Source organism: Nelumbo lutea, chromosome 4 (genome assembly GCF_056320005.1).
Source record: "Nelumbo lutea isolate HS-2025 chromosome 4, American lotus-T2T, whole genome shotgun sequence".
Lineage (NCBI taxonomy): Eukaryota > Viridiplantae > Streptophyta > Magnoliopsida > Proteales > Nelumbonaceae > Nelumbo > Nelumbo lutea.
Genome location: NC_142687.1, coordinates 51897092 through 51919882, shown reverse-complemented (window position 1 = coordinate 51919882; position 22791 = coordinate 51897092). Strand labels below are relative to the sequence as shown.

At 43.4% G+C, this 22791-nt stretch overlaps 20 non-coding genes and 13 pseudogenes across 20 annotated transcripts; all 33 read left to right on the top strand.

Annotated features, from left to right (window-relative positions):
- Window positions 1-95: 95 nt before the first annotated feature.
- LOC148857936 (5S ribosomal RNA) lies at window positions 96-214 on the top strand. The gene has a single exon (XR_016097125.1). It is a non-coding gene; the product is annotated as a 5S ribosomal RNA (ribosomal RNA).
- A 359-nt stretch (window positions 215-573) lies between these two features.
- LOC148857935 (5S ribosomal RNA) lies at window positions 574-692 on the top strand. The gene has a single exon (XR_016096832.1). It is a non-coding gene; the product is annotated as a 5S ribosomal RNA (ribosomal RNA).
- Window positions 693-1051: 359 nt separating this feature from the next.
- Window positions 1052-1170, top strand: LOC148857934 (5S ribosomal RNA; annotated as a pseudogene).
- Window positions 1171-1529: 359 nt separating this feature from the next.
- On the top strand, window positions 1530-1648 carry LOC148857933 (5S ribosomal RNA; annotated as a pseudogene).
- Window positions 1649-2007: 359 nt separating this feature from the next.
- Window positions 2008-2126, top strand: LOC148857932 (5S ribosomal RNA; annotated as a pseudogene).
- A 359-nt stretch (window positions 2127-2485) lies between these two features.
- LOC148857931 (5S ribosomal RNA) lies at window positions 2486-2604 on the top strand. The gene has a single exon (XR_016096911.1). It is a non-coding gene; the product is annotated as a 5S ribosomal RNA (ribosomal RNA).
- A 359-nt stretch (window positions 2605-2963) lies between these two features.
- On the top strand, window positions 2964-3082 carry LOC148857930 (5S ribosomal RNA; annotated as a pseudogene).
- Window positions 3083-3441: 359 nt separating this feature from the next.
- Window positions 3442-3560, top strand: LOC148857929 (5S ribosomal RNA). Its single transcript, XR_016097459.1, has one exon. It is a non-coding gene; the product is annotated as a 5S ribosomal RNA (ribosomal RNA).
- A 359-nt stretch (window positions 3561-3919) lies between these two features.
- Window positions 3920-4038, top strand: LOC148857928 (5S ribosomal RNA; annotated as a pseudogene).
- Window positions 4039-4397: 359 nt separating this feature from the next.
- On the top strand, window positions 4398-4516 carry LOC148857927 (5S ribosomal RNA). The gene has a single exon (XR_016098050.1). It is a non-coding gene; the product is annotated as a 5S ribosomal RNA (ribosomal RNA).
- A 7380-nt stretch (window positions 4517-11896) lies between these two features.
- Window positions 11897-12015, top strand: LOC148857926 (5S ribosomal RNA; annotated as a pseudogene).
- A 359-nt stretch (window positions 12016-12374) lies between these two features.
- LOC148857925 (5S ribosomal RNA) lies at window positions 12375-12493 on the top strand. Its single transcript, XR_016096910.1, has one exon. It is a non-coding gene; the product is annotated as a 5S ribosomal RNA (ribosomal RNA).
- A 359-nt stretch (window positions 12494-12852) lies between these two features.
- LOC148857924 (5S ribosomal RNA) lies at window positions 12853-12971 on the top strand (annotated as a pseudogene).
- A 359-nt stretch (window positions 12972-13330) lies between these two features.
- On the top strand, window positions 13331-13449 carry LOC148857923 (5S ribosomal RNA; annotated as a pseudogene).
- Window positions 13450-13808: 359 nt separating this feature from the next.
- LOC148857922 (5S ribosomal RNA) lies at window positions 13809-13927 on the top strand (annotated as a pseudogene).
- A 359-nt stretch (window positions 13928-14286) lies between these two features.
- LOC148857921 (5S ribosomal RNA) lies at window positions 14287-14405 on the top strand. Its single transcript, XR_016096289.1, has one exon. It is a non-coding gene; the product is annotated as a 5S ribosomal RNA (ribosomal RNA).
- A 359-nt stretch (window positions 14406-14764) lies between these two features.
- On the top strand, window positions 14765-14883 carry LOC148857920 (5S ribosomal RNA). The gene has a single exon (XR_016097853.1). It is a non-coding gene; the product is annotated as a 5S ribosomal RNA (ribosomal RNA).
- A 359-nt stretch (window positions 14884-15242) lies between these two features.
- LOC148857919 (5S ribosomal RNA) lies at window positions 15243-15361 on the top strand. Its single transcript, XR_016097710.1, has one exon. It is a non-coding gene; the product is annotated as a 5S ribosomal RNA (ribosomal RNA).
- A 358-nt stretch (window positions 15362-15719) lies between these two features.
- On the top strand, window positions 15720-15838 carry LOC148857918 (5S ribosomal RNA). The gene has a single exon (XR_016097181.1). It is a non-coding gene; the product is annotated as a 5S ribosomal RNA (ribosomal RNA).
- A 359-nt stretch (window positions 15839-16197) lies between these two features.
- LOC148857917 (5S ribosomal RNA) lies at window positions 16198-16316 on the top strand. Its single transcript, XR_016096099.1, has one exon. It is a non-coding gene; the product is annotated as a 5S ribosomal RNA (ribosomal RNA).
- A 359-nt stretch (window positions 16317-16675) lies between these two features.
- Window positions 16676-16794, top strand: LOC148857916 (5S ribosomal RNA). Its single transcript, XR_016096123.1, has one exon. It is a non-coding gene; the product is annotated as a 5S ribosomal RNA (ribosomal RNA).
- Window positions 16795-17153: 359 nt separating this feature from the next.
- Window positions 17154-17272, top strand: LOC148857915 (5S ribosomal RNA; annotated as a pseudogene).
- Window positions 17273-17631: 359 nt separating this feature from the next.
- LOC148857914 (5S ribosomal RNA) lies at window positions 17632-17750 on the top strand. Its single transcript, XR_016097398.1, has one exon. It is a non-coding gene; the product is annotated as a 5S ribosomal RNA (ribosomal RNA).
- A 359-nt stretch (window positions 17751-18109) lies between these two features.
- LOC148857913 (5S ribosomal RNA) lies at window positions 18110-18225 on the top strand. The gene has a single exon (XR_016097208.1). It is a non-coding gene; the product is annotated as a 5S ribosomal RNA (ribosomal RNA).
- A 359-nt stretch (window positions 18226-18584) lies between these two features.
- On the top strand, window positions 18585-18703 carry LOC148857912 (5S ribosomal RNA). Its single transcript, XR_016096989.1, has one exon. It is a non-coding gene; the product is annotated as a 5S ribosomal RNA (ribosomal RNA).
- A 359-nt stretch (window positions 18704-19062) lies between these two features.
- LOC148857911 (5S ribosomal RNA) lies at window positions 19063-19181 on the top strand. Its single transcript, XR_016098145.1, has one exon. It is a non-coding gene; the product is annotated as a 5S ribosomal RNA (ribosomal RNA).
- Window positions 19182-19539: 358 nt separating this feature from the next.
- On the top strand, window positions 19540-19658 carry LOC148857910 (5S ribosomal RNA). Its single transcript, XR_016095989.1, has one exon. It is a non-coding gene; the product is annotated as a 5S ribosomal RNA (ribosomal RNA).
- A 359-nt stretch (window positions 19659-20017) lies between these two features.
- On the top strand, window positions 20018-20136 carry LOC148857909 (5S ribosomal RNA). Its single transcript, XR_016097180.1, has one exon. It is a non-coding gene; the product is annotated as a 5S ribosomal RNA (ribosomal RNA).
- A 359-nt stretch (window positions 20137-20495) lies between these two features.
- Window positions 20496-20614, top strand: LOC148857908 (5S ribosomal RNA; annotated as a pseudogene).
- A 359-nt stretch (window positions 20615-20973) lies between these two features.
- On the top strand, window positions 20974-21092 carry LOC148857907 (5S ribosomal RNA; annotated as a pseudogene).
- A 359-nt stretch (window positions 21093-21451) lies between these two features.
- LOC148857906 (5S ribosomal RNA) lies at window positions 21452-21570 on the top strand (annotated as a pseudogene).
- Window positions 21571-21929: 359 nt separating this feature from the next.
- LOC148857905 (5S ribosomal RNA) lies at window positions 21930-22048 on the top strand. The gene has a single exon (XR_016097397.1). It is a non-coding gene; the product is annotated as a 5S ribosomal RNA (ribosomal RNA).
- Window positions 22049-22407: 359 nt separating this feature from the next.
- LOC148857904 (5S ribosomal RNA) lies at window positions 22408-22526 on the top strand. The gene has a single exon (XR_016096122.1). It is a non-coding gene; the product is annotated as a 5S ribosomal RNA (ribosomal RNA).
- The last annotated feature ends 265 nt before the right edge of the window (window positions 22527-22791 follow it).

The following is a 22791-nucleotide window of genomic DNA, read 5'->3' as shown; positions in this document are numbered from 1 at the left end:
GAAATTTGATTACACCGTTTTTTCAAATCTGAAAGGATTAATGGAGGGGAGCAAGACAGTGAGTGCATAAAGATTTCTGCGAACAAGATGCAAACGGGTGCGATCATACCAGCACTAATGCACCGGATCCCATCAGAACTCCGAAGTTAAGCGTGCTTGGGCGTGAGTAGTACTAGGATGGGTGACCTCCAGGGAAGTAATCGTGTTGCACCCCAATTTTATTAATATTTTATTTTTGATATACTATATGCAAATTACATATGTCGTTTCGGCGAGACAACAGGAAACAACGTGCCGAATACTCGGACCATTTGGGGAACGACTGTCATTACTGAATGGGAACGGTGCAAAACCGGGCGTTTGGCATTCGTCGTGCATTGTGGGCCCCATGATATTACAACATTTATCCGGGGATGCGGTAGATCTACAAAGGAATAACTCCGCTCACCTGGGAGCTTGTGCACGGTTACCAAGGGAGGAAAGTTGCATACACCGTTTTTTCAAATCTGAAAGGATTAATGGAGGGGAGCAAGACAGTGAGTGCATAAAGATTTCTGCGAACATGATGCAAACGGGTGCGATCATACCAGCACTAATGCACCGGATCCCATCAGAACTCCGAAGTTAAGTGTGCTTGGGCGAGAGTAGTACTAGGATGGGTGACCTCCTTGGAAGTCCTCGTGTTGCACCTCAATTTTATTAATATTTTATTTTTGATATATTATTTGCAAATTCCATATGTCGTTTCGGCGAGACAACTGGAAACAAAGCGCCGGATACTCGGACCATTTGCGGCACGACCGTCATTACTGAATGGGAACGGTGCAAAACCGGGCTTTAGGCATTCGTCGTGCATTGTGGGCCCCACGATTTTACTACATTTATCCGGGGCAGCGACAGATCTAGAAAGGAATAACTCCGCTCACCTTGGAGCTTGTGCACGGTTACCAAGGGAGGAAAGTTGCATACACCGTTTTTTCAAGTCTGAAGGAATTAATGGAGGGGAGCAAGATAGTGAGTGCATAAAGATTAAAACGAACAAGAAGCAAACGGGTGGGATCATACCAGAACTAATTCACCGGATCCCATCAGAACTCCGAAGTTAAGCGTGCTTGGGCGAGAGTAGTACTAGGATGGGTGACCTCCTGGGAAGTCCTCATGTTGCACCCCAATTTTATTAATATTTTATTTTTGATATACTATTTGCAAATTCCATCTGTCGTTTCGGCGAAACAACTGGAAACAACGTGCCGGATACTCGGACCATTTGCGGCACGACCGTCATTACTGAATGGGAACGGTGCAAAACTGGGCTTTTGGCATTCGTCGTGCATTGTGGGCCCCGTGATATTACTACATTTATCCGAGGATGCGGCAGATCTAGAAAGGAATAACTCCGCTCACCTGGGAGCTTGTGCACGGTTACCAAGGGAGGAAAGTTGCATACACCGTTTTTTCAAGTCTGAAAGAATTAATGGAGGGGAGCAAGATAGTGAGTGCATAAAGATTAAAGCGAACAAGAAGCAAACGGGTGCGATCATACCAGCACTAATGAACCGGATCCCATCAGGACTCCGAAGTTAAGCGTGCTTGGGCGAGAGTAGTAATAGGATGGGTGACGTCCTGGGAAATCCTCGTGTTGCACCCCAATTTTATTAATATTTTATTTTTGATATACTATTTGCAAATTCCATATGTCGTTTCGGCGAGACAACTGGAAACAACGAGCCGGATACTCGGACCATTTGCGGCACGACCGTCATTAACGAATGGGAACGGTGCAAAACCTGGCTTTTGGCATTCGTCCTGCATTGTGGGCCTCGCGATATTACTGCATTTATCCGGGGATGCGGCAGATTTAGAAAGGAATAACTCCGCTCACCTGAGAGTTTGTGCATGGTTACCAAGGGAGGAAAGTTGCATATACCGTTTTTTCAAATCTGAAGGAATTAATGAAGGGGAGCAAGACAGGGAGTGCATAAAGATTTCAGCGAACAAGATGCAAACGGGTGCGATCATACCAGCACTAATGCACCAGATACAATCAGTACTCCGAAGTTAAGCGTGCTTGGGCGACAGTAGTACTAGGATGGGTAACCTCCTGGGAAGTCCTCGTGTTGCACCCCAATTTTATTAATATTTTATTTTTGATGTACTATTTGCAAATTCCATATGTCGTTTCGGCGAGACAACTGGAAACAACGTGCCGGATACTCGGACCATTTGCGGCACGACCGTCATTACTAAATGGGAACGGTGCAAAACTGGGCTTTTGGCATTCGTAGTGCATTGTGGGCCCCGCGATATTACTACATTTATCCGGGGATGCGGCAGATCTAGAAAGGAATAACTCCTTTCAGCTGGGAGCTTGTGCACGGTTACCAAGGGAGGAAATTTGCATACACCGTTTTTTCAAATCTGAAAGGATTAATGGAGGGGAGCAAGATAGTGAGTGCATAAAGATTAAAGCGAACAAGAAGCAAACGGGTGCGATCATACCAGCACTAATGCACCGGATCCCATCAGGACTCCGAAGTTAAGCGTGCTTGGGCGAGAGTAGTAATAGGATGGGTGACCTCCTGGGAAGTCCTCGTGTTGCACCCCAATTTTATTAATATTTTATTTTTGATATACTATTTGCAAATTCCATATGTCGTTTCGGCGAGACAACTGGAAACAACGAGCCGGATACTCGGACCATTTGCGGCACGACCGTCATTAACGAATGGGAACGGTGCAAAACCTGGCTTTTGGCATTCGTCCTGCATTGTGGGCCCCGCGATATTACTGCATTTATCCGGGGATGCGGCAGATCTAGAATGGAATAACTCCGCTCACCTGGGAGTTTGTGCATGGTTACCAAGGGAGGAAAGTTGCATACACCGTTTTTTCAAATCTGAAGGAATTAATGAAGGGGAGCAAGACAGGGAGTGCATAAAGATTTCAGCGAACAAGATGCAAACGGGTGCGATCTCACCAGCACTAATGCACCAGATACAATCAGTACTCCGAAGTTAAGCGTGCTTGGGCGACAGTAGTACTAGGATGGGTAACCTCTTGGGAAGTCCTCATGTTGCACCCCAATTTTATTAATATTTTATTTTTGATATACTATTTGCAAATTCCATATGTCGTTTCGGCGAGACAACTGGAAACAACGTGCCGGATACTCGGACCATTTGCGGCACGACCGTCATTACTGAATGGGAACGGTGCAAAACTGGGCTTTTGGCATTCGTAGTGCATTGTGGGCCCCGCGATATTACTACATTTATCCGGGGATGCGGCAGATCTAGAAAGGAATAACTCCGCTCACCTGGGAGCTTGTGCACGGTTACCAAGGGAGGAAAGTTGCATACACCGTTTTTTCAAGTCTGAAAGAATTAATGGAGGGGAGCAAGATAGTGAGTGCATAAAGATTAAAGCGAACAAGAAGAAAACCGGTGCGATCATACCAGCACTAATGCACCGGATCCCATCAGAACTCCGAAGTTAAGCGTGCTTCGGCGAGAGTAGTACTAGGATGGGTGACCTCCTGGGAAGTCCTCGTGTTGCACCCCAATTTTATTAATATTTTATTTTTGATATACTATTTGCAAATTCCATATGTCGTTTCGGCGAGACAACTGGAAACAACGTGCCGGATACTCGGACCATTTGCGGCACGACCGTCATTACTGAATGGGAACGGTGCAAAACCGGTCTTTTGGCATTCGTCCTGCATTGTGTGCCCCCCGATATTACTGCATTTATCCGGGGATGCGGCAGATCTAGAAAGGAATAACTCCGCTCACCTGGGAGTATGTGCATGGTTACCAAGGGAGGAAAGTTGCATACACCGTTTTTTCAAATCTGAAGGAATTAATGAAGGGGAGCAAGACAGGGAGTGCATAAAGATTTCAGCGAACAAGATGCAAACGGGTGCGATCATACCTGCACTAATGCACCAGATACAATCAGTACTCCGAAGTTAAGCGTGCTTGGGCGACAGTAGTACTAGGATGGGTAACCTCCTGGGAAGTCCTCGTGTTGCACCCCAATTTTATTAATATTTTATTTTTGATATACTATTTGCAAATTCCATATGTCGTTTCGGCGAGACAACTGGAAACATCGTGCCGGATACTCGGACCATTTGCGGCACGACCGTCATTACTGAATGGGAACGGTGCAAAACTGGGCGTTTGGCATTCGTCGTGCATTGTGGGCCCCATGATATTACAACATTTATCCGGGGATGCGGCAGATCTACAAAGGAATAACTCCGCTCACCTGGGAGCTTGTGCACGGTTACCAAGGGAGGAAAGTTGCATACACCGTTTTTTCAAATCTGAAAGGATTAATGGAGGGGAGCAAGACAGTGAGTGCATAAAGATTTCTGCGAACAAGATGCAAACGGGTGCGATCATACCAGCACTAATGCACCGGATCCCATCAGAACTCCGAAGTTAAGTGTGCTTGGGCGAGAGTAGTACTAGGATGGGTGACCTCCTTGGAAGTCCTCGTGTTGCATGATGAACCTACAATTTATCTATATTTTATGAGGTTTTTGCATGAAATTTTATGATGGTTTAATTAAATTTTGCCCTATTTTAACTTGATTGCAAGAAAGATTTCAGGGGGAGCTAAATCAACAAAAAGAAGGCAAAAGCAAGAAAAGAAAACCCAAAATTTATCAAGTTCAGCCCGGCCCAGCCATGAAAGCAAGAGAATTTCATTCGGCCCAAGAAGAGCAAGTGAAACTCTTTGGAAAATCCAAGGGAAGAAGCCTAGCAAGAAGGAAATTTTGGCCCAGCCCATTTTTAGCCCAAATAACAGCCTAGAGTGTAGCCCACATGAGCTCAAAAGCAAGCTAAGTTGTAGCCCAAAGAGCAGCCCAAAGGGAGCTAGGGGCGGCAACTTCTAGGAGTTTCTTGAAGAGAAGGAGGGAGCACTCTAGAAGATTCATGAGGGGTGTAATACACCCCATTCTAGAGGCTTCAAGAAGGGGCAAGAGCCCCCTTGAAAAACTATATAAGGAGGCCTCTAGGAGGGGAGAAAGTGGTTCAATTGCTTGAGAGAAAGGCTCTCCCACTCTTAGAGGTTCAGCCACCTTGAGAGAAGAGAAGAGAAGAAGGCTAGGCGCAAGGAAGAAGAAGAAGAAGGGCTGAAGGAAGTTCAAGACAAGCAAGCTAGAAGAAGAAGGTGAGTTCGAATTGAGGGATTGTGATTCAAAGATTTTTTGTAATAAATCATTTGTAGTTTCATTCTCTTTTGATTTGAATTCAGTTTCTTAGTTATATGTTCTTTCTTCTTTCTCCTTGTTTCCATTCTTCCTTGATGTATTTCAGCTTGTAAAATTTCAGTTCAGCAATCTAATTCTTTTTGATTCATTCAAATGATCATGCATTGTACTTGAAGTTTCTTGAATAAGGGTGTGATTGCAGATCAATTCGGCCAACTAACCTTCAAAACTCAGATCTGAATTCTCAGATCTGAGATTGCAAGATCTGAATTGCTTGAGAGAGAATTCAGATCTGCAAATTTCAGATTGGGCGAATTAATCTACAGCTTGGAATTCTTAGAGTGCTTGAGAGAGACTCTAGGAATTCAGATCTACTATTCAAGAACTGAATTGAGTGCAAGGTTAGAGATAACTTGCACAATTCAGTTGGTGATCAATTCAGATTTGAATTGATGCCTTAGAAGTGTTTGAAGAAATGCATGCATGGGGATTAGATTCTTGTTAGAGATAGAAGAACCGTCACTCATGCATAGGATGAACATGCGCTTGAGAGAGGCTGTTCATGACCTTGGGGTTTCATCAAACCAAGGCTCAATCATGATTCATTCGAATGATCCAAATTGATAGATTGCTGAATTCTGAGATTGACATTTACTGCTTACTCTTCTAACCTGAATTGAAGGCAATTGGACCAATGATTTAGATAGATTTTAATTTAGGATTTCTTAGCTTTCATTAGAGTTTTGATTTATTTGTTGATCAGATAAGAAATGTTCAATTTAGTATTGGTAATTGTTTCCTAAATCCTCGTGGGAACGATACTTCACTCACTACTTTATTACTTGAACGGCTAGTGCACTTGCTTGTGTCACAATGAGCCACACATCAAGTTTTTGGCGCCGTTGCCGGGGATTTAGAGAAGCAATATTAGGAAACATTGAGCATTCTTAATCTGATTTCATTCAGCATTGCATTCATAGTTGGGTTAATTTGCTAACTTTTTCATTTCAGCTTGGACTGCAACTGCTGTACTCATGTAGTTATGTTTCTTCTTTCTTAAGTAGATTACTCTCTTTTTCTGGTTTCAGTTTCATTTTAATAAAGGCATATTTGATTTCTATTCAATCTTGATGTTGTTCCCTTCAAAAATAAAAAAAAAAAAGAAAAAAAATTTCACAAAAAACATGAGTGTTGCATATCTGAGTTGCATTCGGCACTCAGATCAGCAGATTTCAGATCTGCAGCACTCAGCCGAAAAGAGTTGCTTGTGTTTCAGATTTTATTATTCTTTTCTTTCATTACAAAAAGAAAAAAAAAACAAATGAAAAAAAAAAGTGGGAGATATTTTGAACAACCAGAGGAGCAATTGAGAATTCGGATCAGAACTCAGATCTGAGTTCAGATCTGAATTCTGCTATTGCAGATCTGCAACAGTTCAGATCTGAGTTCCTCTGAACTCAGACCTGAACTGATGAAATTTTGAGGGGAATTGGGTGTCATCACCACCCCAATTCACCCTAGGGCAATTCTGCTATTCCCCAAAAACAATTTGGTAGCAATAACTGAAGGTAAGGCAATTGAGAATTCAGATCCAAACTCAGACTTGAGTTCAGATCTGAATTCTGCTGTTACAGATCTGCTCAGTTCAGATCTGAATTCCTCTGAACTCAGATCTGAACCGATGCAAGTTTGAGGTGAATTGGGTGCCATCACTACCCCAATCCACCCTAGGATACATCCAACCTGCCTCAAGGGTGAATGGATAGCAAAGAATGAGAGAAATTCAAATCTGAAATGCAGTTGATATGATGTGAGGACTGAACTGATACAGAGCATTCTATGAATTCTGGGTGGACTGAATTCTTGGCTTTACCCACTTGTACCCAATCTAAATTTGGTGAGGATGTGTGTTTGGATTGAATAATTGTGATGCCTCACATATTCAATAAAAGCAGCAGTGCATTCCACTAGCATTCAGAGCTGTAGCAGGGCTGCTACAGTACAGCAATTAGCATGAAACTCCACTGCTGATCTAGTTAGCTCTCTTTCCCATTGATGATCTACTTCATATTTGATTGCTGATTTAGTGTAGCTGGTAGATGTAGTTCTTCAGATGTAGTTCTTCAGCATTGCATTCATAGTTGGTTTAATTTGCTTAATTTTTCATTTTCGCTTTGAATGCAACTACTGTATTGCTGTAGTTATGCTTCTTTTCTCTTTAGTAGATTACTTTATTTTCCTTGTTTCAGTTTAATTTTAATAAAAGGAGACCTGTTTTGCTTTCTATCTTGAAGTTATTACCCTCTAAAAAAAAAAAAAAAAAAAAAATCACAAAATCATGAGTGTTGCAGATCTGAGTTGCATTCGGCACTCAGATCTACTATAGCAGAACTGCAGCACTCAACCGAAAAAAAAAAAAATTTAAAATGAGTTCAGATCTGAATTGCATTCATCAATCAGACCTGCACTCATCCAAAAAGATTTTGGTTGCATTGCTGTATTTTGTTTTAGATTTATAAAAAAAAAAAAAAGAAAAAAAAAAAGATAAAGAAAATAAAAAGAAAACAATGAAAAAATAGCATGTGAGTTTTCAAATCTGAAACTCAGATTTGAAGTTCAGATCTGAGTTCAGCCAGTTGCAGGACTGCATTCTGCTAGGTTCAGATTTGAGTTCATCTGAACTCAGACCTGAACCCACTTTATTTTGATGTGAATTCGGGTAGTGACAGCACCCAATTCACAATTTGATGCATCAGACTTGCCTCATTGATGAAAATTTAAGCCATGAATGGTAAAATCAGTTCTGAAGTGCATGAGAATCAGAGGCAGTATGAGTACATGATCTGAAATTTCTTTGAACTTGATGTTTTGTTATCTTTTAAATCACTTGCACCCAATCTGAATTGGTTGTATTGGATTAGGACTAATGTTTGTGAGGTCCAAAAAGAGCTTCATATTTTTGATGTAATGGTATTCAGATCTGAATCAAGGCTGCTTTCATTATAAAATTGCAGATCTGATTTCAGGTCTGAGGCATACAAGACATTTAAGTTGGGACTTGAAAGAGAAGTCTTAAGCTCTTGGGATCAAACTTATTTCAGACCTAACTGCAACAGATTTTAGACCTACTTATTGATATTAGGTTTGGAGTTTTTGTAAGTGACTGTTCTCAAAAGTCAAGTTCTAACCAAAAAAAAAAAAAAATCAAATAACTTTGGTAGTGTGCTGATTTCAAGAACTCTTAGACTTCTAGGCTAGTTTCAATCTTGTAAATCACTTGTTTATCACTTGCATATCAGATTCCAAGAGATATTTATATTGGCTTTTGATCTTGTTTTTTTTAAATTTATTTATTTATTTATTTTGTTAGATAGAATTCAAACTTCTTGGCCTTGTAAGTTTCTGTTGTGTATTACAGACTGGTTAAATTATTTACATTGTTTGGAATTGTGTATAGTAGTCTTTTTATTATTTGGTTTAAATTATTTTTAGTTAGAACAAAGCTCTTGATCTCTCTTGCAAGTAAATTCTAGCAGAAGAGGCTCCCACCAAAAGAACTCTTGCATATCTGGAAATTAATCTTCAGGAAGTCCTCTATACACCTTTCTCTTTACTTGGTATTTCTCTTGTTGTTTTTTTTTTTGTGATCCCCTAACAATAGGAACATTGAGGACAATGTTCATCTTAAGTGTGGGGGAGTGAGCCCGAGGCTAGGGTATGGGGGCTGAAACCATGCACCTCATGCACCCCAACACACATATGCAGGCAATGACATAACAAAAAAAAAAAGACTGGAACCCCTCAAGTTCATTACTATTTATTTGATGATTATTTTTAGGAAGGAATTCAATGAGTTGAGGGAGACTGATGTACTTGTTAAGTTTTTATTCTTGTGAATGACCCAATTTGATATATGCATGAGAAAAGGGGAGCTGAATATACTTTTCAGCATGACTAGCCCTAACTATCTTCATGTGTATGGAAGCCCTTGATTTCATGGTTAATGGTCAAGAAATCTAGTGCACATCTGAAGTGTTGATTCTTGAGGTTCAATAATTGCAAAGAAGGTTCAAAAGCCCAAATTGACTCTGCTATTCTGAGCTGAATAGTAAAACTAGCAGCTTAGAACATGAGCCCTATTTACCTACCTCAAGCAAGTGACCAGTGTGAGATGGAGCATAAGATGCACTCACACCAAAAAAAAAAAAAAGAGAGAAAAGTGTGTGAGATGGAGCATAAAATGCACTCACACCGAAAAAAAAAAAAAAAAAAAAAAAAAAAAAAGAAAAGGGTGAGATGGAGCATAAGATGCACTCACCCCTAGAATTAAGAAATTGTGGTGATAGCTAAGGTTCAAAGGGGCACTCTAAAGTTGAACTCTCATTGAGAATCAGTTACAAATGTGAAACTTAGTGAAATTTGATTATTAACCTTGACAATTAAGGAGCTGATTTATATATGAATTAGGAGTGAAGGCTAGACTATGATGAAATTCATATTCTCCTTTCCTTGGATCTGATACATATCTTAATTGGTAATTTACAAGAATAAGAGTTGAGCACATACAAAAGTTCCCCGACTACTCAATGCATTTCTATCTTAAAAAGTTCACCAGGTAAATGGTGAGAATAGAAGGGGGGAATGTTAAGTTTATGGCTGATGTCTTTGCTTGAGGACAAGCAAAAGCTTAAGTGTGGGGGTATTTGATGAACCTACAATTTATCTATATTTTATGAGGTTTTTGCATGAAATTTTATGATGGTTTAATTAAATTTTGCCCTATTTTAAATTGATTGCAAGAAAGATTTCAGGGGGAGCCAAATCAACAAAAAGAAGGAAAAAGCAAGAAAAGAAAACCCAAAATTTATCAAGTTCAGCCCGGCCCAGCCATGAAAGCAAGAGAATTTCATTCGGCCCAAGAAGAGCAAGTGAAACTCTTTGGAAAATCCAAGGGAAGAAGCCTAGCAAGAAGGAAATTTTGGCCCATCCCATTTTTAGCCCAAATAACAGCCTAGAGTGTAGCCCACATGAGCTCAAAAGCAAGCTAAGTTGTAGCCCAAATAGCAGCCCAAAGGGAGCTAGGGGCGGCAACTTCTAGGAGTTTCTTGAAGAGAAGGAGGGAGCACTCTAGAAGATTCATGAGGGGTGTAATACACCCCATTCTAGAGGCTTCAAGAAGGGGCAAGAGCCCCCTTGAAAAACTATATAAGGAGGCCTCTAGGAGGGGAGAAAGTGGTTCAATTGCTTGAGAGAAAGGCTCTCCCACTCTTAGAGGTTCAGCCACCTTGAGAGAAGAGAAGAGAAGAAGGCTAGGCGCAAGGAAGAAGAAGAAGAAGGGCTGAAGGAAGTTCAAGACAAGCAAGCTAGAAGAAGAAGGTGAGTTCGAATTGAGGGATTGTGATTCAAAGATTTTTTGTAATAAATCATTTGTAGTTTCATTCTCTTTTGATTTGAATTCAGTTTCTTAGTTATATGTTCTTTCTTCTTTCTCCTTGTTTCCATTCTTCCTTGATGTATTTCAGCTTGTAAAATTTCAGTTCAGCAATCTAATTCTTTTTGATTCATTCAAATGATCATGCATTGTACTTGAAGTTTCTTGAATAAGGGTGTGATTGCAGATCAATTCGGCCAACTAACCTTCAAAACTCAGATCTGAATTCTCAGATCTGAGATTGCAAGATCTGAATTGCTTGAGAGAGAATTCAGATCTGCAAATTTCAGATTGGACGAATTAATCTACAGCTTGGAATTCCTAGAGTGCTTGAGAGAGACTCTAGGAATTCAGATCTACTATTCAAGAACTGAATTGAGTGCAAGGTTAGAGATAACTTGCACAATTCAGTTGGTGATCAATTCAGATTTGAATTGATGCCTTAGAAGTGTTTGAAAAAATGCATGCATGGGGATTAGATTCTTGCTAGAGATAGAAGAACCGTCACTCATGCATAGGATGAACATGCGCTTGAGAGAGGCTGTTCATGACCTTGGGGTTTCATCAAACCAAGGCTCAATCATGATTCATTCGAATGATCCAAATTGATAAATTGCTGAATTCTGAGATTGACATTTACTGCTTACTCTTCTAACCTGAATTGAAGGCAATTGGACCAATGATTTAGATAGATTTTAATTTAGGATTTCTTAGCTTTCATTAGAGTTTTGATTTATTTGTTGATCAGATAAGAAATGTTCAATTTAGTATTGGTAATTGTTTCCTAAATCCTCGTGGGAACGATACTTCACTCACTACTTTATTACTTGAACGGCTAGTGCACTTGCTAGTGTCACAATGAGCCACACATCATTGCACCTCAATTTTATTAATATTTTATTTCTGATATATTATTTGCAAAATCCATATGTCGTTTCGGCGAGACAACAGGAAACAACGTGCCGGATACTCGGACCATTTGCGGAACGACCGTCATTACTGAATGGGAACGGTGCAAAACCGGGCTTTTGGCATTCGTCGTGCATTGTGGGCCCCGCGATATTACAACATTTATCCGGGGATGCGGCAGATCTTCTAAGGAATAACTCCGCTCACCTGGGAGCTTGTGCACGGTTACCAAGGGAGGAAATTTGCATACACCGTTTTTTCAAATCTGAAAGGATTAATGGAGGGGAGCAAGACAGTGAGTGCATAAAGATTTCTGCGAACAAAATGCAAACGGGTGCGATCATACTAGCACTAATGCACCGGATCCCATCAGAACTCCGAAGTTAAGCGTGCTTGGGCGAGAGTAGTTTTAGGATGGGTGACCTCCTGGGAAGTCCTCATGTTGCACCCCAATTTTATTAATATTTTATTTTTGATATACTATTTGCAAATTCCATATGTCGTTTCGGCGAGACAACTGGAAACAACGTGCCGGATACTCGGACCATTTGCGGCACGACCGTCATTACTGAATGGGAATGGTGCAAAACTGGGCTTTTGGCATTCGTCGTGCATTGTGGGCCCCGTGATATTACTACATTTGTCCGAGGATGAGGCAGATTTAGAAAGGAATAACTCCGCTCACCTGGGAGCTTGTGCACGGTTACCAAGGGAGGAAAGTTGCATACACCGTTTTTTCAAGTCTGAAAGAATTAATGGAGGGGAGCAAGATAGTGAGTGCATAAAGATTAAAGCGAACAAGAAGCAAACGGGTGCGATCATACCAGCACTAATGCACCGGATCCCATCAGGACTCCGAAGTTAAGCGTGCTTGGGCGAGAGTAGTAATAGGATGGGTGACCTCCTGGGAAGTCCTCGTGTTGCACCCCAATTTTATTAATATTTTATTTTTGATATACTATTTGCAAATTCCATATGTCGTTTCGGCGAGACAACTGGAAACAACGAGCCGGATACTCGGACCATTTGCGGCACGACCGTCATTAACGAATGGGAACGGTGCAAAACCTGGCTTTTGGCATTCGTCCTGCATTGTGGGCCCCGCGATATTACTGCATTTATCCGGGGATGCGGCAGATCTAGAAAGGAATAACTCCTCTCACCTGGGAGTTTGTGCATGGTTACCAAGGGAGGAAAGTTGCATACACCGTTTTTTCAAATCTGAAGGAATTAATGAAGGGGAGCAAGACAGGGAGTGCATAAAGATTTCAGCGAACAAGATGCAAACGGGTGCGATCATACCAGCACTAATGCACCAGATACAATCAGTACTCCGAAGTTAAGCGTGCTTGGGCGCCAGTAGTACTAGGATGGGTAAACTCCTGGGAAGTCCTCGTGTTGCACCCCAATTTTATTAATATTTTATTTTTGATATACTATTTGCAAATTCCATATGTCGTTTCGGCGAGACAACTGGAAACAACGTGCCGGATACTCGGACCATTTGCGGCACGACCGTCATTACTGAATGGGAACGGTGCAAAACTGGGCTTTTGGCATTCGTAGTGCATTGTGGGCCCCGCGATATTACTACATTTATCCGGGGATGCGGCAGATCTAGAAAGGAATAACTCCGCTCACCTGGGAGTTTGTGCATGGTTACCAAGGGAGGAAAGTTGCATACACCGTTTTTTCAAATCTGAAGGAATTAATGAAGGGGAGCAAGACAGGGAGTGCATAAAGATTTCAGCGAACAAGATGCAAACGGGTGCGATCATACCAGCACTAATGCACCAGATACAATCAGTACTCCGAAGTTAAGCGTGCTTGGGCGCCAGTAGTACTAGGATGGGTAAACTCCTGGGAAGTCCTCGTGTTGCACCCCAATTTTATTAATATTTTATTTTTGATATACTATTTGCAAATTCCATATGTCATTTCGGCGAGACAACTGGAAACAACGTGCCGGGTACTCGAACCATTTGCGGCACGACCGTCATTACTGAATGGGAACGGTGCAAAACTGGGCTTTTGGCATTCGTAGTGCATTGTGGGCCCCGCGATATTACTACATTTATCCGGGGATGCGGCAGATCTAGAAAGGAATAACTCCGCTCACCTGGGAGCTTGTGCACGGTTACCACGGGAGGAAAGTTGCATACACCGTTTTTTCAAGTCTGAAAGAATTAATGAAGGGGAGCAAGACAGGGAGTGCATAAAGATTTCAGAGAACAAGATGCAAACGGGTGCGATCATACCAGCACTAATGCACCAGATACAATCAGTACTCCGAAGTTAAGCGTGCTTGGGCGACAGTAGTACTAGGATGGGTAACCTCCTGGGAAGTCCTCGTGTTGCACCCCAATTTTATTAATATTTTATTTTTGATATACTATTTGCAAATTCCATATGTCGTTTCGGCGAGACAACTGGAAACAACGTGCCGGATACTCGGACCATTTGCGGCACGACCGTCATTACTGAATGGGAACGGTGCAAAACCGGGCGTTTGGCATTCGTCGTGCATTGTGGGCCCCATGATATTACAAAATTTATCCGGGGATGCGGCAGATCTACAAAGGAATAACTCCGCTCACCTGGGAGCTTGTGCACGGTTACCAAGGGAGGAAAGTTGTATACACCATTTTTTCAAATCGGAAAGGATTAATGGAGGGGAGCAAGACAGTGAGTGCATAAAGATTTCTGCGAACAAGATGCAAACGGGTGCGATCATACCAGCACAAATGCACCGGATCCCATCAGAACTCCGAAGTTAAGTGTGCTTGGGCGAGAGTAGTACTAGGATGGGTGACCTCCTTGGAAGTCCTCGTGTTGCACCTCAATTTTATTAATATTTTATTTCTGATATATTATTTGCAAATTCCATATGTCTTTTCGGCGAGACAACTGGAAACAAAGCGCCGGATACTCGGACCATTAGCGGCACGACCGTCATTACTGAATGGGAACGGTGCAAAACCGGGCGTTTGGCATTCGTCGTGCATTGTGGGCCCCATGATATTACAACATTTATCCGGGGATGCGGCAGATCTACAAAGGAATAACTCCGCTCACCTGGGAGCTTGTGCACGGTTACCAAGGGAGGAAAGTTGCATACACCGTTTTTTCAAATCTGGAAGGATTAATGGAGGGCAGCAAGACAGTGAGTGCATAAAGATTTCTGCGAACTAGATACAAACGGGTGCGATCATACCAGCACTAATGCACCGGATCCCATCAGAACTCCGAAGTTATGTGTGCTTGGGCGAGAGTAGTACTAGGATGGGTGACCTCCTTGGAAGTCCTCGTGTTGCACCTCAATTTTATTAATATTTTATTTCTGATATATTATTTGCAAATTCCATATGTCGTTTCGGCGAGACAACAGGAAACAACGTGCCGGATACTCGGACCATTTGCGGAACGACCGTCATTACTGAATGGGAACGGTGCAAAACCGGGATTTTGGCATTCGTCGTGCATTGTGGGACCCGCGATATTACAACATTTATCCGGGGATGCGGCATATCTTCTAAGGAATAACTCCGCTCACCTGGGAGCTTGTGCACGGTTACCAAGGGAGGAAATTTGCATACACCGTTTTTTCAAATCTGAAAGGATTAATGGAGGGGAGCAAGACAGTGAGTGCATAAAGATTTTTGCGAACAAGATGCAAACGGGTGCGATCATACCAGCACTAATGCACCGGATCCCATCAGAACTCCGAAGTTAAGCGTGTTTGGGCGAGAGTAGTACAAGGATGGGTGACCTCATGGGAAGTCCTCATGTTGCACCCCAATTTTATTAATATTTTATTTTTGATATACTATTTGCAAATTCCATATGTCGTTTCGGCGAGACAACTGGAAACAACGTGCCGGATACACGGACCATTTGCGGCACGACCGTCATTACTGAATGGGAACGGTGCAAAACTGGGCTTTTGGCATTCGTCGTGCATTGTGGGCCCCGTGATATTACTACATTTATCCGAGGATGCGGCAGATCTAGAAAGGAATAACTCCGCTCACCTGGGAGCTTGTGCACGGTTACCAAGGGAGGAAAGTTGCATACACCGTTTTTCAAGTCTGAAAGAATTAATGGAGGGGAGCAAGATAGTGAGTGCATAAAGATTAAAGCGAACAAGAAGCAAACGGGTGCGATCATACCAGCACTAATGCACCGGATCCCATCAGGACTCCGAAGTTAAGCGTGCTTGGGCGAGAGTAGTAATAGGATGGGTGACCTCCCGGGAAGTCCTCGTGTTGCACCCCAATTTTATTAATATTTTATTTTTGATATACTATTTGCAAATTCCATATGTCGTTTCGGCGAGACAACTGGAAACAACGTGCCGAATACTCGGACCATTTGCGGCACGACCGTCATTACTGAATGGGAACTGTGCAAAACTGGGCTTTTGGCATTCGTAGTGCATTGTGGGCCCCGTGATATTACTACATTTATCCGGGGATGCGGCAGATCTAGAAAGGAATAACTCCGCTCACCTGGGAGCTTGTGCACGGTTACCAAGGGAGGAAAGTTGCATACACCGTTTTTTCAAGTCTGAAAGAATTAATGGAGGGGAGCAAGATAGTGAGTGCATAAAGATTAAAGCGAACAAGGAGCAAACGGGTGCGATCATACCAGGACTAATGCACCGGATCCCATCAGAACTCCGAAGTTAAGCGTGCTTGGGCGAGAGTAGTACTAGGATGGGTGACCTCCTGGGAACTCCTCGTGTTGCACCCCAATTTTATTAATATTTTATTTTTAATATACTATTTGCAAATTCCATATGTCATTTCGGCGAGACAACTGGAAACAACGTGCCGGATACTCGGACCATTTGCGGCACGACCGTCATTACTGAATGGGAACGGTGCAAAACCGGTCTTTTGGCATTCGTCCTGCATTGTGGGCCCCGCGATATTACTGCATTTATCCGGGGATGCGGCAGATCTAGAAAGGAATAACTCCGCTCACCTGGGAGCTTGTGCACGGTTACCAAGGGAGGAAAGTTGCATACACCGTTTTTTCAAGTCTGAAAGAATTAATGGAGGGGAGCAAGATAGTGAGTGCATAAAGATTAAAGCGAACAAGGAGCAAACGGGTGCGATCATACCAGGACTAATGCACCGGATCCCATCAGAACTCCGAAGTTAAGCGTGCTTGGGCGAGAGTAGTACTAGGATGGGTGACCTCCTGGGAAGTCCTCGTGTTGCACCCCAATTTTATTAATATTTTATTTTTAATATACTATTTGCAAATTCCATATGTCGTTTCGGCGAGACAACTGGAAACAACGTGCCGGATACTCGGACCATTTGCGGCACGACCGTCATTACTGAATGGGAACGGTGCAAAACCGGTCTTTTGGCATTCGTCCTGCATTGTGGGCCCCGCGATATTACTGCATTTATCCGGGGATGCGGCAGATCTAGAAAGGAATAACTCCGCTCACCTGGGAGTTTGTGCATGGTTACCAAGGGAGGAAAGTTGCATACACCGTTTTTTCAAATCTGAAGGAATTAATGAAGGGGAGGAAGACAGGGAGTGCATAAAGATTTCAGCGAACAAGATGCAAACGGGTGCGATCATACCCGCACTAATGCACCGGATACAATCAGTACTCCGAAGTTAAGCGTGCTTGGGCGACAGTAGTACTAGGATGGGTAACCTCCTCGGAATTCCTCGTGTTGCACCCCAATTTTATTAATATTTTATTTTTGATATACTATTTGCAAATTCCATATGTCGTTTCGGCGAGACAACTGGAAACAACGTGCCGGATACTCGGACCATTTGCGGCACGACCGTCATTACTGAATGGGAACGGTGCAAAACTGGGCTTTTGGCATTCGTCGTGCATTGTGGGCCCCGCGATATAACTACATTTATCCGGGGATGCGGCAGATCTTGAAAGGAATAACTCCGCTCACCTGGGAGCTCGTGCACGGTTACCAAGGGAGGAAAGTTGCATACACCGTTTTTTCAAGTCTGAAAGAATTAATGGAGGGGAGCAAGATAGTGAGTGCATAAAGATTAAAGCGAACAAGAAGAAAACCGGTGCGATCATACCAGCACTAATGCACCGGATCCCATCAGAACTCCGAAGTTAAGCGTGCTTGGGCGAGAGTAGTACTAGGACGGGTGACCTCCTGGGAAGTCCTCGTGTTGCAACCCAATTTTATTAATATTTTATTTTTGATATACTATTTGCAAATTCCATATGTCGTTTCGGCGAGACAACTGGAAACAACGTGCCGGATACTCGGACCATTTGCGGCACGACCGTCATTACTGAATGGGAACGGTGCAAAACCGGTCTTTTGGCATTCGTCGTGCATTGTGGGCCCCGCGATATTACTACATTTATCCGGGGCAGCGACAGATCTAGAAAGGACTAACTCCGCTCACCTGGGAGCTTGTGCACGGTTACCAAGGGAGGAAAGTTGCATACACCGTTTTTTCAAGTCTAAAAGAATTAATGGAGGGGAGCAAGATAGTGAGTGCATAAAGGTTAAAGCGAACAAGAAGCAAACGGGTGCGATCATACCAGCACTAATGCACCGGATCCCATCAGAACTCCGAAGTTAAGCGTGCTTGGGCGAGAGTAGTACTAGGATGGGTGACCTGGGAAGTCCTCGTGTTGCACCCCAATTTTATAAATATTTTATTTTTGATATACTATTTGCAAATTCCATATGTCGTTTCGGCGAGACAACAGGAAACAACGTGCCGGATACTCGGACCATTTGGGGAACGACCGTCATCACTGAATGGGAACGTTGCAAAACCGGGCGTTTGGCATTCGTCGTGCATTGTGGGCCCCTTGATATTACAACATTTATCCGGGGATGCGGCAGATCTACAAAGGAATAACTCCGCTCACCTGGGAGCTTGTGCACGGTTACCAAGGGAGGAAAGTTGCATACACCGTTTTTTCAAATCTAAAAGGATTAATAGAGGGGAGCAAGACAGTGAGTGCATAAAGATTTCTGCGAACAAGATGCAAACGGGTGCGATCATACCAGCACTAATGCACCGGATCCCATCAGAACTCCGAAGTTAAGTGTGCTTGGGCGAGAGTAGTACTAGGATGGGTGACCTCCTTGGAAGTCCCCGTGTTGCACCTCAATTTTATGAATATTTTATTTCTGATAAATTATTTGCAAATTCCATATGTTGTTTCGGCGAGACAACTGGAAACAAAGCGCCGGATACTCGGACCATTTGCGGCACGACCGTCATTACTGAATGGGAACGGTGCAAAACCGGGCTTTAGGCATTCGTCGTGCATTGTGGGCCCCGCGATTTTACTACATTTATCCGGGGCATGGACAGATCTAGAAAGGAATAACTCCGCTCACCTTGGTGCTTGTGCACGGTTACCAAGGGAGGAAAGTTGCATACACCGTTTTTTCAAGTCTGAAGGAATTAATGGAGGGGAGCAAGATAGTGAGTGCATAAAGATTAAAACGAACAAGAAGCAAACGGGTGCGATCGTACCAGCACTAATGCACCAGATCCCATCAGAACTCCGAAGTTAAGCGTGCTTGGGCGAGAGTAGAACTAGGATGGGTGACCTCCTGGGAAGTCCTCGTGTTGCACCCCAATTTTATTCATATTTTATTTTTGATATACTATTTGCAAATTCCATATGTCGTTTCGGCGAGACAACAGGAAACAACGTGCCGGATACTCGGACCATTTGCGGAACGACCGTCATTACTGAATGGGAACGGTGCAAAACCGGGCTTTTGGCATTCGTCGTGCATTGTGGGCCCCGCGATATTACAACATTTATCCGGGGATGTGGCAGATCTTCTAAGGAATAACTCCGCTCACCTGGGAGCTTGTGCACGGTTACCAAGGGAGGAAATTTGATTACACCGTTTTTTCAAATCTGAAAGGATTAATGGAGGGGAGCAAGACAGTGAGTGCATAAAGTTTCTGCGAACAAGATTCAAACGGGTGCGATCATACCAGCACTAATGCACCGGATCCCATCAGAACTCCGAAGTTAAGCGTGCTTGGGCGAGAGTAGTACTAGGATGGGTGACCTCCTGGGAAGTCATCGTGTTGCACCCCAATTTTATTAATATTTTATTTTTGATATACTATTTGCAAATTCCATATGTCGTTTCGGCGAGACAACTGGAAACAACGTGCCGGATACTCGGACCATTTGCGGCACGACCGTCATTACTGAATGGGAACGGTGCAAAACTGGGCTTTTGGCATTCGTCGTGGATTGTGGGCCCCGTGATATTACTACATTTATCCGAGGATGCGGCAGATCTAGAAAGGAATAACTCCGCTCACCTGGGAGCTTGTGCACGGTTACCAAGGGAGGAAAGTTGCATACACCGTTTTTTCAAGTCTGAAAGAATTAATGGAGGGGAGCAAGATAGTGAGTGCATAAAGATTAAAGCGAACAAGAAGCAAACGGGTGCGATCATACCAGCACTAATGCACCGGATCCCATCAGGACTCCGAAGTTAAGCGTGCTTGGGCGAGAGTAGTAATAGGATGGGTGACCTCCCGGGAAGTCCTCGTGTTGCACCCCAATTTTATTAATATTTTATTTTTGATATATTATTTGCAAATTCCATATGTCGTTTCGGCGAGACAACTGGAAACAACGAGCTGGATACTCGGACCATTTGCGGCACGACCGTCATTAACGAATGGGAACGGTGCAAAACCTGGCTTTTGGCATTCGTCCTGCATTGTGGGCCCCGCGATATTACTGCATTTATCCGGGGATGCGGCAGATCTAGAAAGGAATAACTCCTCTCACATGGGAGTTTGTGCATGGTTACCAAGGGAGGAAAGTTGCATACACCGTTTTTTCAAATCTGAAGGAATTAATGAAGGGGAGCAAGACAGGGAGTGCATAAAGATTTCAGCGAACAAGATGCAAACGGGTGCGATCATACCAGCACTAATGCACCAGATACAATGAGTACTCCGAAGTTAAGCGTGCTTGGGCGCCAGTAGTACTAGGATGGGTAACCTCCTGGGAAGTCCTCGTGTTGCACCCCAATTTTATTAATATTTTGTTTTTGATATACTATTTGCAAATTCCATATGTCGTTTCGGCGAGACAACTGGAAACAACGTGCCGGATACTCGGACCATTTGCGGCACGACCGTCATTACTGAATGGGAACGGTGCAAAACTGGGCTTTTGGCATTCGTCCTGCATTGTGGGCCCCGCGATATTACTGCATTTATCCGGGGATGCGGCAGATCTAGAAAGGAATAACTCCGCTCACCTGGGAGTTTGTGCATGGTTACCAAGGGAGGAAAGTTGCATACACCGTTTTTTCAAATCTGAAGGAATTAATGAAGGGGAGCAAGACAGGGAGTGCATAAAGATTTCAGCGAACAAGATGCAAACGGGTGCGATCATACCAGCACTAATGCACCAGATACAATCAGTACTCCGAAGTTAAGCGTGCTTGGGCGACAGTAGTACTAGGATGGGTAACCTCCTAGGAAGTCCTCGTGTTGCACCCCAATTTTATTAATATTTTATTTTTGATATACTATTTGCAAATTCCATATGTCGTTTCGGCGAGACAACTGGAAACAACGTGCCAGATACTCGGACCATTTGCGGCACGACCGTCATTACTGAATGGGAACGGTGCAAAACCGGGCGTTTGGCATTCGTCGTGCATTGTGGGCCCGATGATATTACAACATTTATCCGGGGATGCGGCAGATCTAGAAAGGAATAACTCCGCTCACCTGAGAGTTTGTGCATGGTTACCAAGGGAGGAAAGTTGCATACACCGTTTTTTCAAATCTGAAGGAATTAATGAAGGGGAGCAATACAGGGAGTGCATAAAGATTTCAGCGAACAAGATGCAAACGGGTGCGATCATACCCGCACTAATGCACCGGATACAATCAGTACTCCGAAGTTAAGCGTGCTTGGGTGACAGTAGTACTAGGATGGGTAACCTCCTCGGAAGTCCTCGTGTTGCACCCCAATTTTATTAATATTTTATTTTTGATATACTATTTGCAAATTCCATATGTCGTTTCGGCGAGACAACTGGAAACAACGTGCCGGATACTCGGACCATTTGCGGCACGACCGTCATTACTGAATGGGAACGGTGCAAAACTGGGCTTTTGGCATTCGTCGTGCATTGTGGGCCCCGCGATATAACTACATTTATCCGGGGATGCGGCAGATCTTGAAAGGAATAACTCCGCTCACCTGGGAGCTCGTGCACGGTTACCAAGGGAGGAAAGTTGCATACACCGTTTTTTCAAGTCTGAAAGAATTAATGGAGGGGAGCAAGATAGTGAGTGCATAAAGATTAAAGCGAATAAGAAGAAAACCGGTGCGATCATACCAGCACTAATGCACCGGATCCCATCAGAACTCCGAAGTTAAGCGTGCTTGGGCGAGAGTAGTACTAGGACGGGTGACCTCCTGGGAAGTCCTCGTGTTGCAACCCAATTTTATTAATATTTTATTTTTGATATACTATTTGCAAATTCCATATGTCGTTTCGGCGAGACAACTGGAAACAACGTGCCGGATACTCGGACCATTTGCGGCACGACCGTCATTACTGAATGGGCACGGTGCAAAACCGGTCTTTTGGCATTCGTCGTGCATTGTGGGCCCCGCGATATTACTACATTTATCCGGGGCAGCGACAGATCTAGAAAGGACTAACTCCGCTCACCTGGGAGCTTGTGCACGGTTACCAAGGGAGGAAAGTTGCATACACCGTTTTTTCAAGTCTGAAAGAATTAATGGAGGGGAGCAAGATAGTGAGTGCATAAAGATTAAAGCGAACAAGGAGCAAACGGGTGCGATCATACCAGGACTAATGCACCGGATCCCATCAGAACTCCGAAGTTAAGCGTGCTTGGGCGAGAGTAGTACTAGGATGGGTGACCTCCTGGGAAGTCCTCGTGTTGCACCCCAATTTTATTAATATTTTATTTTTGATATACTATTTGCAAATTCCATATGTCGTTTCGGCGAGACAACTGGAAACAACGTGCCGGATACTCGGACCATTTGCGGCACGACCGTCATTACTGAATGGGAACGGTGCAAAACCGGTCGTTTGGCATTCGTCGTGCATTGTGGGCCCCGCGATATTACTACATTTATCCGGGGATGCGGCAGATCTAGAAAGGAATAACTCCGCTCACCTGGGAGTTTGTGCACGGTTACCAAGGGAGG